Source organism: Symsagittifera roscoffensis, chromosome 10 (assembly GCF_963678635.1).
Source record: "Symsagittifera roscoffensis chromosome 10, txSymRosc1.1, whole genome shotgun sequence".
Lineage (NCBI taxonomy): Eukaryota > Metazoa > Xenacoelomorpha > Acoela > Convolutidae > Symsagittifera > Symsagittifera roscoffensis.
Window position 1 is genome coordinate 28,455,395 of NC_087071.1, and position 19,604 is coordinate 28,474,998.

General features: G+C 44.0%; 1 protein-coding gene across 1 annotated transcript in view; it reads right to left on the minus strand.

The window, feature by feature from the left end:
• The window catches only part of LOC134855557 (uncharacterized), a 75,852-nt gene extending 57,177 nt beyond the window's left edge, over positions 1-18,675 (minus strand). The window contains exon 1 of the mRNA XM_063872097.1: positions 18,652-18,675. The gene's annotated coding sequence lies outside the window, so the exon portion shown is untranslated. The remainder of the gene's footprint in view (positions 1-18,651) is intronic.
• Between the last annotated feature and the right edge of the window lie 929 nt (positions 18,676-19,604).

Consider the following 19,604-nt stretch of genomic DNA (forward strand, 5'->3'; position numbering starts at 1 on the left):
AAAAAAATCAGTAGAAATCATCCCTCCAGACAAGATGTGATTCAACCCCCCCGTTTGTTGTTGATAGATATATTGTTATTACAGGCATTTATATCAGTCAGGATTGTTACGATCAGTTTTGTAGCCCGTTTGTGAGGCTTGTACTGTAGGGTTATTTGAGCATTTAAGCACGTTAATGATAAATTGCGCTCAATCCGGAAGGGTCAGCTGATTCGCGCTCAATTCGGAAGGGTCCTGGGTGAAGACCGATCCGGCAAGCAGTACAAGGAGCAACAAGAAGGGGCTCAACGACAACAACAATCGACTGTTGGGTATCGTTAACAAGTTTTGTATCCCTTTTGGTACAAAAAGTAAGATAGTAATCTGTGGGGGGCTCGACAGTGCTGCACTGTAGTGACCCTTCACCGAACTGCGAATATCCGAGTTAAGCACCTTAATTCGGATAATAAACAAACCCGGAGGGGTATAGTATTACTAATATTATTACTTATATAGCCTATATTAATAGTCTTATATCGTTTTTCAGTGAAAAACAACGAAAACAGACCGGTTTTTAGGGTCAAAATAGCGATATTTTGATCCCCCCACAAGTCGCGATTTTTGAGATATCGATATTTTTTGAAACGGAAAAAAGCGCTAAGTTAGTGTGTTACATCGTAACTGCACTACTGTAATAAGTAGAACCGGTTAACTTTAGTTCGGAAGTGGTTGGAACTAGTTTGGTACAAAAAACCAAATTTTCCCATTTTTTGATAGAAAGAAACACTATAAAATCAGAAATTTTTTGAAATCTTTGAGTTAGGACAGTAAAAATAGTTGATCGGACAACGTCCACTGGTGAATCTACGAGTTTTAAAACCCGCTACCCGAAAGCCTTCCGGGTTGCAGAGAAATCGAACATAACGTGTTTGATTTGGTGGATTCATCAATCCGGAGGGGTCCAGGTAGCATAGTTTTTCGCAAATTTTTTCTACAAAAGCGTTTTAGATCGGGTCTTTTGCATTGAACTAGAAGAGTATAGGCCTTTTGAGCTCAGATCAATAAATTTTAGGTCGAAAGGACCAGATTTGCGGAAAAAGTTAGGCGGAACCTATAAGAGAGAAAATTTTTGAGTTTGGAAAAAAGACGTTTTGGTTAATAACTTTGGAACTACAGAGCATATCGAGTCAATCTTGGTACCATTAGATCAGAAATTAGCTGAACTTACTAGTAGGAAAGAGAATTACTCGAAAAAGCGAGCGAGAAAATTTTTTGAGATTGTTTTTAGCAAATTACACAAATCCGGAGGGGTACACCCTTCACGTTTTATAAATTTTTCTGAAAAACCCTTATACCCCCTACCAAAAGTTGATAGCGATTGAACTAAGTAACTTAGGACAGTTCTAGGCAAAAAGGGAGGGCTGAAGGCACAAGACAACCATAGAGTCGAATTAGGCAAGTGATAAGACCCTTCACCGTTAGTGTGAATTGTCAAATAAGTGCCTTAACTTCAATCCGGAGGGGTCTAGGAAAGGACCCTATACCATTCCCAGTTAATTCAAACAGCATAAAAGCAACGCAGAACGTATCCGGAGGGGTATAAGCTGAAATTAAGAAAACTACGGAAAGCTACTTTGACAGAGCTAAGGGCTCCGAATCCGGAGGGGTCTACTTTCCACAAAACCGGAGGGGTCCGAATCCGGAGGGGTCTACTATTAACTAACTCGGAGGGGTCCAAATCCGGAGGGGTCTACTATTAACTAACTCGGAGGGGTCCAAATCCGGAGGGGTCCATATTCTGACAGTCCGGAAGGGTCCTATTTGTGCCAATCCGGAGGGGTATTATTTTATTAAGGACTTAGGTAAACGAAAGAAAGACTAAAAAGCGAGAGGTATTAGGTTATTAATAAACAGGCTAGGTATCAGTGACTGCACTGGTAACTTGCCTTTCAAAAAGAACCAGACTAATACAAAACAGGTCCGAACTCGGATATTCGCGACACTAAGTCTAAATTAAAAAGAGCGTGACTCATTGGAGTGGATTGAAACATAATACGTTTTTGGGAGAAGTGACTGCCCTGAGGATTTTAGTAGGTCTAGCTCGGGCAGTCCGAAGGCAGATAGGTAACACAGTACTCGGTGGGTGCAATAGACGCCCACTTGAGAAAATTACTGCCTTCAAAGTTTTGTCTGTTTGGTGCAGCACCAAGCAGGGAAAGCTTTTTCTTTAAAAGACAGGTTCGACTATTGTACTGCGACCGACTAAGAGTACAAGACACATACGTTTTTTTTATATATACATTCATATTGTGTCAATATATAATTTTTGTTTTTGATTTTAAATCAACGTAAACTGTGCTTGATTGGGTAGTGAATACACTATCTTTTAAATTGACTGATAACATCATATTGTGCTAGTTTCCAGATCTTTGGACCGATAATCAGATAGTCTGAATAAATTTTATACAAACTGTACTCTGACAACATACAGGGATTCGTGGTCACTATTTAGTAGAAACTGGTGAAATTTATTGTTTTGTGTCATTATTATTGTTAATAAAACTATAAGGTCTCTAGCAATTGAGTCAAGAGTAGGCATAGGAAAGTGACAAATAGAGAATGAGCTTAGACAAGTCAAGGATACCAAAACGAGGTAATAGCTCTAGGAAATTCATACCTGAAAAGCAAAGAAAAACGATGACCGATCCTTTTGTGGATTGGATCAAGCGATCCCGGTCCGATAAAGAGGAGACGGTTTCAGGCAGAATGGTTGAAACGAGAAGTCAGAAGACCTCAGAAGAGCGAAGAGAACTGTTAGAAGTGGAGGTCAATACGGACCATACCATGAACGACAACCAGGGAGTAAATGGACTGGAAGGGAGAGGCAGAAGGCTGGCGAGTGAATCTACTCCAGTAGAACAAGGCCATGATTTTGCCACTTCCACCGGGACATTGGATCGAGAGGAGATGTCGGAACTGTCCGACATCTCAACTGAAGTAACGGCAACTAGAAGATCTCCGACAGACAACACTATGATGGCAAGCGGAACTGGGAAACAAACAACCTCATCATCGTTCTCAGAAAGAATGAAGAACACCTTCGGAAACATCTTTCCATTCAGCATGGGAGGAGGAGCAGGAAACGATGGGGAATCCCAGGAGGAAGAGGATGAAGAGGAGCAAGGGGACTTTGGATCTCAAGTCAGTCTCAATAGTTCGATCCAGGAGAGTGAGGCACACGTCGGAAGAGAGACTGAAACCATGGATAAATTTGGTGTAGTGACAACGATAAGCAAAGAGGCAAACACACCGGGCCAGTCAAAGGACTTCGCGATTAGGACAAGTTCGGAGCCACAACCTGAAGAGAGTAGAACCAGAGGTAACGCGTTAGCGGATCCTGAAATAGATAATGAGAAAACGTCAAGACAGAGAGTCAAGGCCCGGATCTCTACCAGCACGAAGCTACCTGGGACCGACAGAGTTACACCACCACTAGTGACGCCACTCATGGATAACGGGGCAGCACTAGAGGAAGCCTTAAACAACATAGTGGGCAGTTTAGGAGAACAAAATGAACAGATGTCGATAAGGAAGAGTGAACTGGAAAGAGCAGTTCACATTGAAAGAGAAAGTCTGCGGGAAGAAATAAACCGCAACAGACAAGAAGTTGGCAGAAGCGAAAAACGCTTGAAAGAAAGAACGGACGAACATATGACGAGGAACTTGTCACGAATGACAAGAGAGGCGGAACAGAGGGAGTTACGCTTAAGAGCCGACATGGAGAAGTTAAGAATTCAGCAAGAGCAGTCTCTTGGGTCTCTTGACACAAAGATAGATGCGATGATGGAGAGGCGAACTCAGGCTATCATGGATAGGTTGGACGGGCTACTAAGCAGCAAGAGTGGACCGAAAGAAGGAGAACCGAATTCGGGAGGTCCCAGCAGGGAACCGAAAGTGAACTTCAATGAACATCAAAAGAGGAAAACGTATGGATCCACTAGAGGCAGGGGCAGTTCATCAGGCTATGCCACAAGGGGTAATGCAGCATGGGTCCCGAACAGTAGAGCAAATTCAACGGGGAACAGACAAACCTCTAACGAACGACCAACGCAAGGCACACATGCGACTGGGAGAAGTGATTCCGGCAACAGGGGGCATGCAAGCCCGAGGAGGAGTCACGTGGGCCAAGCGGGAAACGCTTACGGCGATTCGGATTGCAGGGATGCACCGCACACGGAGCCTTCGACGAGGTGTGAGGACACTCAAGCGGGACACTCAAGGGATGCTACGGCAATGGCCACAGCATTTGAACCCCTGAACAGGTCTTTGGAGACAATCCTGACGCGGTTATCTAGAACCAATGAACGCCGTGAAAAGTCCAGAAGAGTCTTTAAGAAGCCAAGATGCTACAAAGACGAATCTGATGGCTGTATTGATACCTGGATAGAGGTAATGAAGCTGCATTTCGAGGAAGAAGACTTGTCTGAGAGGCAGGAATGCAGCGCGCTCACCAGCAACTTAGAAGGAACAGCCCTGAACTGTGTCATGGCCAAGAAACAATATCAACGTGACACTGCAGAGAAAATCTTCGAAATCTTGTTAAACCGTTTCGGATCAGGGGTGCAGGGGCACCAGGCGATGATGCGCTTCGAGAAACGGAGGCAACGGGAAGATGAAACCATAGACAAGTTTCTCGATGATTTGGAAATGCTGAGAAGACGCAGCCAACCGGATGAATCAAACCGAAGGATGAACCTGGCCGTAGCCTCAAAATTCATCGATGGTGTGAAAAATGATGAATTTCGTACGATGCTAGCAACGCATTACACACCACTATCAACTAATGCGCCAACACCGGAGGAGTTGAGGCTCAAATCAAAAGAGTATCTATTGTTGAAACCTCCTTCGAGATCTGGATATTACAAGAACAATTATGGCAATTTTAACAACGGACCAGCGAACCAAGGGAACAATTGGTACAAACCGAGGGACGATATGGACAAGAGACGCTCTTGTGCTAATTGTAGTTCAACAGACCATCATGTGTCAGCATGCCCAGCTTACAAACAAGGCATGAAAGCAATAGGCTTTAGCCTCGAGGACGAAGATGCGTCAGAGTTGGACCATGAGGATTTCATGAGAGGAGTAATTGCGAAATTCGGCCCGAGGTGTTTCTTTTGCAACTTGGAAGGTCATTTTAAATCAGATTGTCCGCAATTCTGGGATGCAGTGGCAGACATCAAGTATCCAAGACATGAAGAAGCTTTGTCAGGAGTGAAAGCCAGCAAGGCTCGCCTTTTGAGTGAAGCGGAGGCACGCAGAAAGGATAAACCTCAAGAGCTGGCGGCAAAGAAAATGCAAGCGGTAACAGAAGAAGCACGTGAACCGGAACCAGCAACTGCGGCCGATGACTTCAAGATCGATTATAAGGCAGCCGCAAAGGATGCTCTAAATAGAGTACAGCAGGAATTGGTGACGAAAGAGATCGAACAAAAAGTGAAACTTGAACTGGAAAATGAAAAGCTTCAGGAGCAACTGAATACCTTCGAGGCAATGGAGTTCGAGGAGACGAAAACACCAAGCAGTTTAGATATGAAACTTAAAGTGATCTCCGGTAAGAGGTTCGGCATGGCGCCGCAGGGAAAGAAGATACAGTCGATAATCTCAGTGGCTGGACACCAGGTAATAAGAAATTTGAGTGAACCATCAGAGTTCACTTTAATGCATTTGGACACATATGCAGATTATCTGAGGCAGGTGGAGCCACGCACTGAGTCGAGAGCTGTGCGAGCACTACTAACGACGGGTGGCCCTCGCATGAAGAAACTTCATGGACGCTACTTGGAGGTCTATGGGCCGTATCAAATAATGCTGAACGTGGATGGAATCAGCATCTACACCAGGACTTACATAACAACAGATGATGACCAAATGGGGCAGATCTATTTGGGTGAAGAGGAACTCAAAGTCCGCAGGATAGGCCATGACGCCATGATGGAACAAGACGCGGTACATATTGGATATGAAGCAGATGTGACAGCACACCTGCTTGACACCAACGGAACAAAAATCGGAGTCACAGGGCTTCTGGACACAGGCGCGGTGGTGAGTGTGATGCCGATAAAAACCTGGGAGAGAATGGGCTTCACGCGGGAAGATCTGATTCCTACGAATCTCCGACTAGCCGCTGCAAATCGAGGAGCTATCTACGTAGCCGGAAGAACACCGGTGACGGTCCTTCACATGGGAGGACGGAACCTTTGGATGAGCTTCCTGGTGGTAGAGAATCTGGACGACGCCGACCAATTCATCTTGGGCAGAGATTTTGTCAGGAACTTTGACGTGATGATTGACTTGAACAACGGTCTAATACGGATTAGAAACCCGGACCGAAAGTATGTTAAGAGACCAATTAATAGGATAATAACAGACGAGAATAAGGTACCAGTTTTTTTGGATAGAAAAGTAAAATTACAACCAGGACAAGCTGTAGTAGCGATTTTTAGAATGAGAAATTTAAATTCGTTAAGTGATAGTAAACAGGTTTGCTTAGTACCGAATCCAAATAGTCAGAGTTCGGTGATTTTAGGCCGGAGCTTCTCGGTAACGCGAAACGGACTGTGTGTCAGTGTGTTGTTGAACACACTGGACACCACGGTTTCAATCCAGCGTGGAAAGAAGCTTGGTTACGCATTGCCGATGAGGACCGACTATGAAGAGACACAAAACTTGAAGAAATATAGTGTGAAAGACTGTCCTTATCATGCCAATAAAGATAAAATTTTAAAGAGGATTGATGAATTAAAATCTATTCGTAAATTGTTTTCAATGAAATCCGAAACGGACGACGGCTTATCAAGCTGCTCGATTTTTCCGGAACGCCACTCGTCATATGAATTAGAATCTGACAAACCGGTTTTGCCAGAGATAGAACATTTAAAAGGGAAAATAGGTGAGGGAGATTTCGAAAAATTGCGGGACCTCCTAAATCGGAACGCTGATGTATTTTCAAGACATAAGGCGGATATCGGTTGCTGTAATTTCGTCGAACACGAAATCGAACTAGAAGAAGGCGCCGTCCCCCATAGGGAAGGCGCAAGGCGAATGACGCCACATAAATCGGAAGCGTGCCGAGCGGAAATAGAAATGTTGCTTGAATACGACATGATAGAACCCTCGAAATCGCTGTGGGCTTGCGGGGTAGTCATGGCGAAAAAGAAAGGGGGCAGCTTAGATTTTGTTGCGAATTTCGTTACTTGAACGCGGTAACGATTAAAGATGCGTACCCGATACCGCGAATAGACGAGAGCCTATCTAAACTTGGTGATGCAAAGTTCTTCACCACATTGGACTTGGGTTCTGCCTTCTGGCAGGTTCTTCTGCGAAAGACGGACAGAGAGAAAACCGGATTCGCGTGCGAATTGGGGTTGTACCAGTGGAAGAGGATGCCCTTCGGCTTGTGCAATGCAACAGCAACTTTTCAAAGGCTGATGGCTCAGGCTTTGACAGGAGTGACCAAAAAGTACGGGAATCTCTTGATGTGCTACGTGGATGACGTAGTCATAGCGACACCGACCCTGGAGGATCACATTGATCGGCTCGATGAGGTCTTCGGATGTATGAAAAGAGCAGGCTTGAAATTCAAACCATCGAAATGTGTAATCCTTAGGGATTCGATCAAGTACCTGGGAAGAATGGTGGACAGGCATGGTGTGAGGCCAGATCCGGAAGCAGTAGAGGCTGTGCTGACATGGAAGGCTCCGAGGACGGACACACAGCTAATGAGCTTCCTAGGGTTTGCCAATTACTACCGAGAATTCATAAAAGGATACGCGGACAAGGTGTACCCGATGCAGAAGCTGATGCGCAACAAAAGGAAAAAGTTCGAATGGAACGATGAAGCACAGGTTGCCTTCGAGAACATAAAACGGGAACTGTGCGAAGCGCCAGTGCTGGGCATGCCTACAGAAAAGGGCATGTATGTTCTCGACACAGACGCATCGGTGGTGGCCATCTCAGGAATATTGCATCAAGAGCAAGAATGGAACGGAAGAACAGTTCTCCGTCCCATTGCATACGGCAGCAAAGTCTTGAGTGACACAGAGATGAAATATGGCGCACCAAAAGCAGAAATGTTTGCAGTAGTCACCTTCGTGGAGAAGTACCGTGCATACTTGGGGAGCGCTCCCTTCAAGTTACGCGTGGACAACAGAGCGTTATCCTGGTTGAAGACCTACTCGATGGATCAGAGTTATATTGGTAGATGGATAGTAAGACTGGATGGCTACCATATGATAATCGAACATAGGATGCGTGATAAACACCAGAATGCTGACAGCCTCAGTAAGAAAACTGAGTTCTATGAAAGATTGGAGCAGAAGCAGGCCAATCAGGAGGAAGTAAAGGAGGGATTCTCGTTTCTGGACAAAGAAACTTATGAAGAGCTTCCCTTAACGAGATGGTTGGATAAATCAGGACATCCAATTCCAGGGCACCCTGAGTTACCTGTAGAGAAAGCAGCCGAGATAAAGATCCTGTCCAAGGAGGACCCGGTCCCCTTGGATTTGTTGCTGCGCTCGAACCTGGTCCAGCAAGAACTCTCTCGCATGAATATAAACAGCCTCTCATTATTGGATAAAACGGTGCAAGTCACACCACAAATAATGCGGATGCTGGGTGGATTGTTAGAAAGAGAAGTGACCAGAGATGACCCCGAGTGGACAGCAGCAGTGGCATCGCTGACAGTCAGTGAGAAGATGAAGATCATGCCGTCCAGACGACAGCACGAAGAGAACGAAAGGGATTGTAGGACAATAGTTCAGCAACTAGTATCCTCAATACCCCAAGAGATTTTAACCAGTACTTCTTACGGACGGAAAGAACAGGGGAGCAGCAAGCGAAAGAAAACCGTCACCTTTGTAGACCGGGAAAAAGAGGGTGAAGAGGTAGAACAAAATCTGCTGCAAGACTATTTGTCCGGGGAGAAGGATGAGGAGAAAAACCAGCGATCACAAGATCAACACCCGGGACAAGGAAATTTGTCCGGGGAGTCTGAGATAAACGAGGAAATTCCTGATGAGAAACAGGACCGAGAGAACAAGGTTTTGTCCGGGGAGTTCAGATGGATGCGAAGAAAGCACAGACATGATTTGGAGGAGCGTGCAGTCTCCAGCACAACCTCTTCGACAGATGATGATTCCCGAAACTCAGGAATGGACACCTATTCAGACAGGAACTCGAGTTCGGGATCCGAGCTGTCAGAACTGGCGATACACACGCTACTAGTGGAAACTCGGGCGAGAGACCTGGACAGAGAGGTGTATCAGGATCCTGACAGCGATCGCTACCTTATACCAAGCGAAAGAGTCTTTGACAACGCAGCGGATGACTTAGAAACAATAGCGGTATCGAAACGTTCGATAAGCCTGTTGCCGCAGAAAGAGGTAGTCAGGACTGACCTTCAGCCATTTGAACAAGAAACACAACCGTTGGCGAAGATTTGGTGCGTTAAGATGGAAGAAGACACACATCAGCCCAATGAGATGAATTGTCAAATGAGGGTCATGAAGACATATTTGAAGGCGAGGTACAGACTCTCGGACCTACTAAGGGCGCAAAGAAATGACCGCATGACAAGTAACCTAAAAAGGTGGATAGAAAACGGTGCACCAGACAAAGGTGACCTAGAAGAAGACAGCTATAGGATCCTGAGATAATACTTCATGCAGAAGGAGGGGAGATTGTATCTGAACAAGGACGGGATCGTGGCTTGCAAGAGAAGAGAAGAAGACAAGGTCTTATACAAATATAACGCGATAGTGTTGCCACAACTCTATCAGACAGAACTACTATTCAGGTCGCATGATCAGATGGGCCATCAAGGAATCGACAAAGTGTATCAGAGGATCCTGAAACGCTTTGAGTGGCCTGGAATGAAAAAAGCATGTGAGAAATGGGTAACAGCGTGCCTGTCATGCCAACAGGTCAAGGATCCAAGGAAATTACGATTTCCTCTACAATCGATTGAGTCGTCTGAATTCAACGAGGTCGTGCAGATAGATCACCAGAAGATATGCATGACAGACAGCGGTTATAACCAAGTCTTGGTCATGATAGATCACTTCACGAAGTATGCAGAGGCCGTGCCCTGCATAACTGCCTCGGCGGAAGAGACATGCGACCACCTGATAAATACATGGATAGCAAGACATGGTTGTCCAATGACGTTTCAATCGGACAATGGAACAGCTTTCGTAGGCGAGCTTACGAAAGAGCTTATGAGACGGTCACAGGTCGCTCAGGCTCACTCCACGACATACCACCCTCAGACGAATGGCTTAGTGGAAAGACAGAATAGGACGTTAGTATCGATGCTGAGAGTATACTGTTCCAGGTATATGACCGATTGGGACAGATACCTTCCACAGGTGATGGGAGCTTATAATAGCACGCAACACTCCACCACTGGAGTCAGTCCACACATGATGCTGACGGGACACGAGAAGTCTTTACCCTTGACATTCTTCTACCCAGAGTATGAGGGAAAGAAAACGTCCCCACAGGTCTACGTGAGGGATGTGATCAGACGCCAACAGGAGTTGAACGACTTGTGTAGACGAAACACTCAGCAGGCACAGGCAAGGCAGAGGAAAAGATTCGACAAGAAAGCAGCTGGTGCAAAGGCTTACTCGGTGGGAGACTACGTTTGGGTATTTCAGAACGTTATACCACCGAAAGGGACAAAGAAGCTTCTGAAGAAGTGGAGGGGACCCTTCATGATTACAGAGGTGCACCAAGAGGGACGCTTTTATAGACTGAGTACTGGCCGAGCCGCCCACTACGAAAACATCAAGCCACACAATCCATCGACAGAAGACTGGTGTGTACCTGCAGACATGGAAGAAGGGGATTATCTAATGATGGATCCTGCTTGTGAGGTCAATGAAAAAGGCACCAGGCAGAAGAACGATGGAAACGAAATCGTAGAGGATGGTACAGATACACCGCTGGACCTGGATCCAAACGAACAAATATAAGCGGACGATGAGACCTTACCCTACGCAGAGGAAGATTGGCAGGATCCCGAACAGACAGAGGTTCCCAAGAACTTGGAACCAGATCTTCCGTTCACGATGCAGACTCGTCGGAAGGACGGGACGAGACCAAAAAAGAAGTACAATCCTTACGGTGACGACTTTGTAGTGGATAGGATAGATCTGCAGAAAGTAGTGGAGGAAGTAGTGGGTTTAGAAGAAATAACTGTGTCACAAGACATTGACATAGTCGATGATCATAACGATGAGTGGGTTGACGACTGGTCAAAACCTGAGGTAGAATTTGACGATGAGCAACAGCAGTCATATGAACAAGACCAGACGAACCTGCGTGTCTTAGAGTGGCTGAATGAAATGACATCAGACCCTAAAGAGACCAGCGTTACGATTCAAGACGTAGATCGTGAAAACGCGAAATACATTAAGACCGAACGAGATGATCCTTCCTGGGCTGCCCAGGAAGGACAACTTCTCATTCCAGCTTCTAACCTTGACTTAATACCCGGTATGCGATCGACGGGGACGCCGATGGATATTTTTGTCCGGGGAGTGGGGGTAGGACTTACCCACACTGAAAACCTGATAATAAAAAAATTGAGAATAGCAAGAGAAACAGGAGAGTTAGAAGCAGAAACAGGTGAAGAACCTAAAAAACCTGACATAGGCAGGGTAGTGGAGTCATATTTTAATTTACCAAATGAATATTCTAGTAACATAATACTAACAGACAGTGATTTCATACTCACAAACAGAACATGTGCGGTAGCTATCACCGCAGACATGAGTTTTAGGACGGCGCTAGCGGCAGATTTTAAGAGGGAATATAAAAACGTGGAATTCCTTTGGAAGCAAAGACCAGGGATAGGGGGCGTAGCAGCCTTACCTCCGGCGGTGTCGCAGATACCGGGAAAGTACTTGTGCTTCTTGGTAACGAGGGCGACGGAGAAGCAGCACGTGGACCCAGAAAACCTAGTCTTGTCTTTGACGAGGCTGAGGGACTTCCTTGTGGAAATGGACGTGAAGGAGCTTTCGCTTCCAGTGTACGATCCAAATAGAGGAAGACTGCATCCTCGGGAATTGTACGCGCTTGTACACGTGATATTCTCTGATACGAACATACAAGTATATCTACATAAGAAATATTACTTAAGTATAGGCTGAATGATGTGCGAGAGGGTGTTAGGCCAAAGGACCAAGTTGCATGTAATATGTGATATGTGTGTTATGTTATGTTATGTTATGTGTTAGGTTATTAAGATCATGGGTAAGTAGGGGTTAGTGACCATGAACAACTAGATGACTATCTTGGGAATAGATCCAAAGTTTGGACTGTCCAATCTTAGGTCGAATTCCAAAATTTTAGAAACCAATTGATTTTAATAAATTTTAGGATAAATATCTTTTTATCTGAACTGTTTTAAGCAAATTTTAACGATATATGTTAAGGTGAAACTGACAAGTGTGACAGTCGTGATTCCTTTTCTAGATCCTGATTGATCATTTAATTGCTCACTTGAGTCAAAACTTGAAATCGAAATCAAATCAAACTTGGAAAGAACAGTATGGACAATTTCAACCTGGATGAATTGATGGACCTGGCAGAGGCATATGTGGGACCGATGGTAGATGCGATCTATCGTCGGCTGATCGAACGAGACTTCGCTCTGGAGGACCCAGAGGTGGTCATGTTGCTGACCGCCCTGATCAACATCTTGGGGCACGACAAACGTGGGGACCGCCCCACGGAAGTCCTGTTGATGGCAGCATATGGAGAAAGAGGAGTACTAGACCGCCCGAACATGAGAGTGATGAGGTGGAGAAACGGGGCTCTCTCAGGGAGTGACTTGGCGAATGAGCCTGGGTTGGGAAGTTCTAGGACTTACCAACCAGGTGAGATTCCAATGCCCTCCAAGCCCAAACCTGGGCTGACGAGAATGCATCGGGAGATGAACAGCGAGGCGACCTCGTCTGGTTCACCACTGAGAGCAGCTGTGCCACCAAAAAGGGCGAAAGTAACACAGAAGGTTCAGACGAACCAAACCATACAAGATCTGGACGAGATGAACGATCAACTGAGGAGTACGAAGAAGGAGTTAGACGATATGACGAAGACCATGCTGGCGATGGAGGAAGACCGGGACATGTGGAGAAAGTTGTTTGAAGACTGCAACAAAAAACAGGGTCAAGAGATCGAACGCTTAAGGCAGGAATACAAAGAGCGATCGGAACAGGCGGCGTTGACGACGTCCATTGAGAAAGTGATACCTGCAAGGGATATTCCTCGTGGGCAGTCCCCGATGGAGCTCTTGACACCTCGAGAAATGAGTCAAACAACGGAGACACGGCTTCCAGCAGAGACGAACCGAGTAACAATCCCGGATCCTAGTGACACCTTGGGTGATCCCGTCGTAGAACAGACAGTGAGAAAACTGATAGAGACAGCTGGACGATTGGTCGCTAACAAGAATGCACCAGGTTCCGGGGTGACTGCACCCTATGGAACGATTGACGATACGGGCAGAGTACAACTCTCCCAGACAGTAATCAGACAAGGGATGAGTAACGTGACACCACTCATGGGGAACTCGAGAATCCCAGAGAGGAAAGTAAGGAAGATGCCAGCGAAGAAAGTGTCTCGTGTAATAGACGTGCAGAAGAATAATCAATTGAAGTATAATTTCACGGGAGTTCCGGAGACAGATCCGAGAGCCTGCTTCAATCGAGCTACCTGGAGCCCGGCTGTGAACCTGCAGCAACCACCACTCGGGACATCTCACCTGATATTGGGAGACAGCTTAGTCAGAGTGCTGTCGAATTTGAGGACCTCATGGGTCACCACGATGATGGCCTTTGGAGGCGCGACGATTGCCCAATTATATCGCATGGTGGAGCTGATGAATCCAGGGAAGATACCCAATGTGATGATCTTAGTTGGGACGAATGATATCTCCAGAGGATCAGATGAGCAGGAAGCACTGTGGGAATCAATGATGGTGTGTTTGTTCACTACTCTCTGGCAGAAGTTCAGTTGCGCGGTACTGACCGTTTGCACGGTGCCAATGAACGCAAGAAGCCTGACAGCATCAGGAAGGAGGCACCAACGAGAGAACAATTGCGGAAATTAGATTGTCTGAAAGATTTAGATCTTTTTGAGACAATGTGCAAAGTTCTAAACATTCCGATGGAAGTGAAGAAGATATGGGCAAGAAAACGATTGATGCCATGGTTCAGAGCTAACATGACTGCATGGTTGTACGAGTATGCGAAAAAGCATATGTCGAAACATGGCAGAGTATACAGTGAATATCAGCTGGACATTGGGGCAGGAGCTTTCAAGCGAGCTTTCGTGACCCATCGGAATGCAGTGACCACCGCTGTGAAAAGAATTTCCAGGACGAGCGAGCGTAGTGGAAATGAGAAGGCAGAGATGCTGAAAGAAGATTTGGAGAGAAACGTGACGTTGTGTCTCCACAACAGCTTCTGTAGAAACAGAGAATCAAACGTGGATCCCCTACCTTGCTGTAAACAGAGGGTGGAAGAGCAGAAGTGTTGAAGGACGGCTTCCAACAGCGTCAGGATAGTCAATGACGTGCTACAAGACACGGAAACCGAAAGTGCGGAGTCAGTGTCACAGGAGGAGGAAATGGAGCATTGACGAATGGTCGAGAAAACAAGAGGCGGCAAGAAAGGAAATTAGAAGAATTTAGAAGTTTTAGAACTTCTAAACGACGAAAAAAGAAGAGAACAAAGGAATGATGAAGAAAATTCAAAACTCAGAATTGTTTTATGTGTGTGAAAAACTCAAGTGAGAAACCAAGCAACCAAGTTGTAATTGAAAACTGAAACATTTTGTTGAGTTTTGAAATTGTTGCATTTATAAATTTGCATTTTGGTTTTAGTTGAAGTGGCTTTAGAGACACTCACTTATTATTTATTTAGAAAGGCTTGAGGGAAGAGTATATTTAAATATTCCAGCCTGCATGATTGTTTTTAATCACTTAGGAAGACTGATCACTTTGTGGTGACATGAAAAACTTGAGTAACTTCTTGAGGAGGGAGGTTGTTGCATTGTTCTTTCTAACCACAAGGTTTCTTGGTTTTAATATTCAGGACAATAAACAAGCAAGATTTCCGAAGGGAAGGAACATCGTAGGATAATTTTAGCTTGTTGGTTGGCAGGACTGTCCTGCAAGCCAACACCTTTTAAATCTAGGAGAAAAAGCTTTAATCGGGACATTGACACTGGAAGTCAGAAAATATGTTTTATCTTAAGTCATATCCTCAGAGTGCAGATTAATGAGAGAATTTGAAGGCTATAGTGATGTAGTATGATGCCATTTATATTCTGCAGTGTGTCGATGTGACGTAGATAAAGGTAATTTCGTGCATTTTGTAAATTCTGTTCGATGACACTGTAACCATTTTACGAACATAGTGCGATTCAATGAGGACATTGACCGGACTGTCCGGGGAGTATGTGACATTCGACCAGAATGGCCAAAATGCAATTTATGCAGACTTCGAATTTTTAGCAGTAGGCCTTCCGAGTTGATGATTTCGAAGGATTAACGACGTTATTCGGATGATTGGCAGAACGGTGAAGGTCAGGATATTCCCGTATTTTAAAATTTTAATTTTTCGAAGTGATGACGTAACATTTCTGAGAAACGTCAGAAACGGCCATTTTAGCAAAAAGAACTAAGAAAAACAGAACAACTTTATCTGCGATTGTGAACAGGACAAAAATCGAGATTAAAAAACGACAACGAACTACAGAATAGCAGAGAACGTTCCGAGTTGCAACTATTGTGCTGCTACAATAGTTGCAAGGCCGTTGCGAACAACGGTGAAGGGTAAGAAGCCAGCCTTCCGGATTAGCAAGAAATCAAGAGTAAGGAGCTTGATTCAGCGGATTCAAGAATCCGGAAGGGTCTCGGGACGGAAACTTTTATTGACTCGTGTGAACTTTTAGCATCCTGTCATGTCCTGACTTGAATTTAATTGATATTTGGATTAGTTTTGACAAGGATGAGGTGCTAAGAGTTGGGGGGAAAGGGTTGATCCATCTTCGATGGAGATGATGATTTTTATCTACTGAACAAAAACAATAGTAATATAATAAGTAGTAGCCCTGTTTTTAGGAGTGACCTCGTGGTCTGGGGATACTGGGACCCAGCCATGAGCTCACTATTTTTTTGCATGTAATTCAGTTAATTTGAGCGTTCTGGTCGAAGCCGGAGAGCAGTAACGTTTTTGTCGACCCGATGTTGGAAAAGACCACCGAAAAGTACTGGCTTGGTAGAGACGGTGAAAAACATGCAAAGCTCTGTTTAGACACTAGCCAGTCGTCTTAAGACTTAGTTTTGTTATCCGTCGATATGTATCTTCCGGGCGAATGTTACAATTCTGAGTTGTTGGTTCGACAGTTTTAACCTTAAATTTTTGCACTGGATGACGTTTAGTCACTGGGAGCCAAATCCATCTCGGAACGCGTTGAATATTTTATGTCCGTTGGCTCGAATCGTGAAATCAAGTCTGCAATTTCGCTGTCAAAAATTGGCTGTCCATTTTTTTTGGATTTCATGTTCCGGAGCCATTTCAATATCCGAGATTTTTTCAAGCTCCTTACTTTTTTCGTCGAGCAATTCATTTCGGCAAAGTTCGCTGATTGGAGATCCTAAAGTGAGGAGTTCTTTTTTTGTTTTTATTTTTGTTTTGGAGCATAGTTTTCGAAATTGTGTTAAAATTGAATTATAACTTGAAGTGTACTCGTAGTCGGTCCCAAAAAACACAGTTCACACTTCTCAGTGTTCAAATTCAAGCCGTACATTTGTTGCGATTTCAGAATGTTTTTAAGGTCCCGGAGTACTACTTTATAGTCGTCGGCTAAATTTCCATCATCTAAATACCAGATGTAAATTTTCGACTCCATCTGTTTGACTAGTGTCTGAATTGTTTCCACAAAAAGGAATGGGGCTTCAGGATCACCTTGTTGAGTTCCCTCTTCTGACATTATGACAGAGCTTCCGTAAAAAAGGAAACTAGGTTTACTATACGCACAATGGATGTAATTATACGATTCGCGGCAGTTTGAATAAACATGATTCAGCATTTTTTCTCTATTTAGAGAGTTAAAGGCATTCTAAGAATCTAGTTTTAAAAAAACAGTGCATTTTGGATTGTCTTGGCGTTCAATTAGGTTTCGAAACGAGTGTGCCGCTATTTCTGCTCCTCGTTTGGTACCGCATCCTACCTGTACCTTTCCGAAAAAATTTTGTCGCTCGGAGAGGGCCTTGCTTCCAGCGCATTTAGACGCGATACGTCTCAGCGTGTTGCCTATGGCAATCGGTCTCAACCCTTGGTCTATCTTTATGAGGGCGATAAGCTTTGCGCCAAAAAATAAAGGTCTTAGGGGTTCGGGTATTTTGCCATCTCTAATGAGGTTTATCAGCTTAGTAAGCGATTTCAGAAAATAAAATCCTGCATTGCCATTCGACTTACTAACAAGATCTTTAAAAATTTGAGGAACTTTTTTATCAGGACCTGCTGCTGATCCGTTCGGAAAGGACATTATCGCTTTGTATAGGTCGAAATCGGTTACGAAAAAACTATCTAAATTTTTTGGATTTGGAGCTGCAAATTTGGCTCGCTGAGGGTGCTTAGACAACAATTTTTGATAGTTATCAGTTGAAAAAGGGGCAATTTTGTCATCCGAAGCAGCAAGCCTTATTCCTCCCTTTACATTCTCTTCAACGAGCTCACTACTTATTAACTTTTTTCTCTGCTCGAAATCACTCAGAGGTGGGCTTGAAACTTGAGGATGGGGTTTTGGAAGTGACACGTCATTTGCTCGAATTTTTTTTATTTATCAAAGAGCTCATGCTTTTGGTCTGTTTGAGGCCACTTCTTTTCGGTTGCTCCAAAAAAAAAGAACGACGTTAAGAGAATTAGCCATTTTGTAACCTCTTCTACATTGTAGACGATGTCATTTATTTCGTCCGACAGACTTTCCGCCAAGGGAACACGCGAGTTTTTTGGTACTCTCTTGAGTACTCGGACATTTGAGATGGCTGTATTAACATAATTGTCTAGCACTAAATCACTACCTATTGTTGCTTTATTAACAGATTTTACATCAACACATAAAGGACACTGAAACCATTGGATTCTCTTAGAGTCGCTAAGAGAAATATTTACACAACCGATATGATACCAACTAGAACAACAATCAGATCCAATCCAATTTATCAATCCTGAAGTTGTTAAGCAATCTTTGCTAGTACACTCTTTGTTGTTTTTCCTCACATTGACGCAGCATAAATTTTAAAAAAAAAGGATTTTTTCTGGACTTCAAGGGACTGAACTAACCCATGATAAGCGGTTAGAGGGAATTTTATAAATCAGCAAACAAAAAAAGTAAAAGGCAATTAAATTAATTTAAATTTTAAAATCGAATTACAAAAATCAAAAACAAGGAGAAATCTCACCCGAGCTCAGTAGGTCCAGCGGTGCACCACCAGACTCTTCAACCTCCCCACAGAAAGCCACTTGACAGACCTGTCTCTAAAATCCCTCAGAGGGCGTTCCACAAACAGGCACAAGCATCACTCATAACAAATCTATTTAATAAGTTTATCACAACAATTAGGCTAAAAAAATCAGATTGATCTGGATGTCACAACTTCTGAACAGTTCAAGGACCTTCTAACGAACTGTTCTAATTTTTGTGATAAACTTATTAAATAGATTTGGTATATTTGATGTTTGTGCATGTTTGTGGAGCGCGCTCTGAGGGGTTTTAGAGACAGGTCTGTCAAGTGACTTTCTGTGCGGAGGTGGGAAACTGGAACTGGCTTGAAGAGTCTGGTCGTGCACCGCTGATTCTACTGAGATCGGGTGAGATTGTTCCTTGTTTTGTTTTTGGATTTCGATTTCAAAATTTAAATTAATTTAATTGTCTTTTATTTTTTTTATTTGCTGATTTATAAAATTCCCTCTAACCGTTTATCATGGGTTAGTTCAGTCCCTTGAAGTCCAGACAAAATCCTTTTTTTTTAAAATTTATGCTGCGTCAATGTGAGGAAAAACAACAAAGAGTGTACAAGCAAAGATTGCCTAAAACCGTCATGATTGATAAATTGGATTGGAGGTGATTGTTGTTCTAGTTGGTATCATATCAGTTGTGTAAATATTTCTTTTAGAGACTCTAAGAAAACCCAATGGCTTCAGTGTCTTTTATAAACGAATTCTTAAAGATCTTGTTATTAAGTCGAATGGCAATGCAGGACTTAATTTTCTGAAATCTCTTGCTAAGCTGATAAACTTCATTGGAGATGGCAAAATACCCGAACCCCTAAGACTTTTCTTCTTCGGCTTATCGACGTTATAAAGATAGACAGAGGGTTGAGATCGATTGCCATAGGGAACACGCTGAGACGTATCGCGTCTAAATGCGCTGGAATCAAGGCCTTCTCCGAGCGACAAAAATTTTTCGGAAAATTTACAGGTAAGATGCGGTACCAAACGAGGAGCAGAAATTGCTGCACACTCGTTTCGAAATCGAACCCAGCG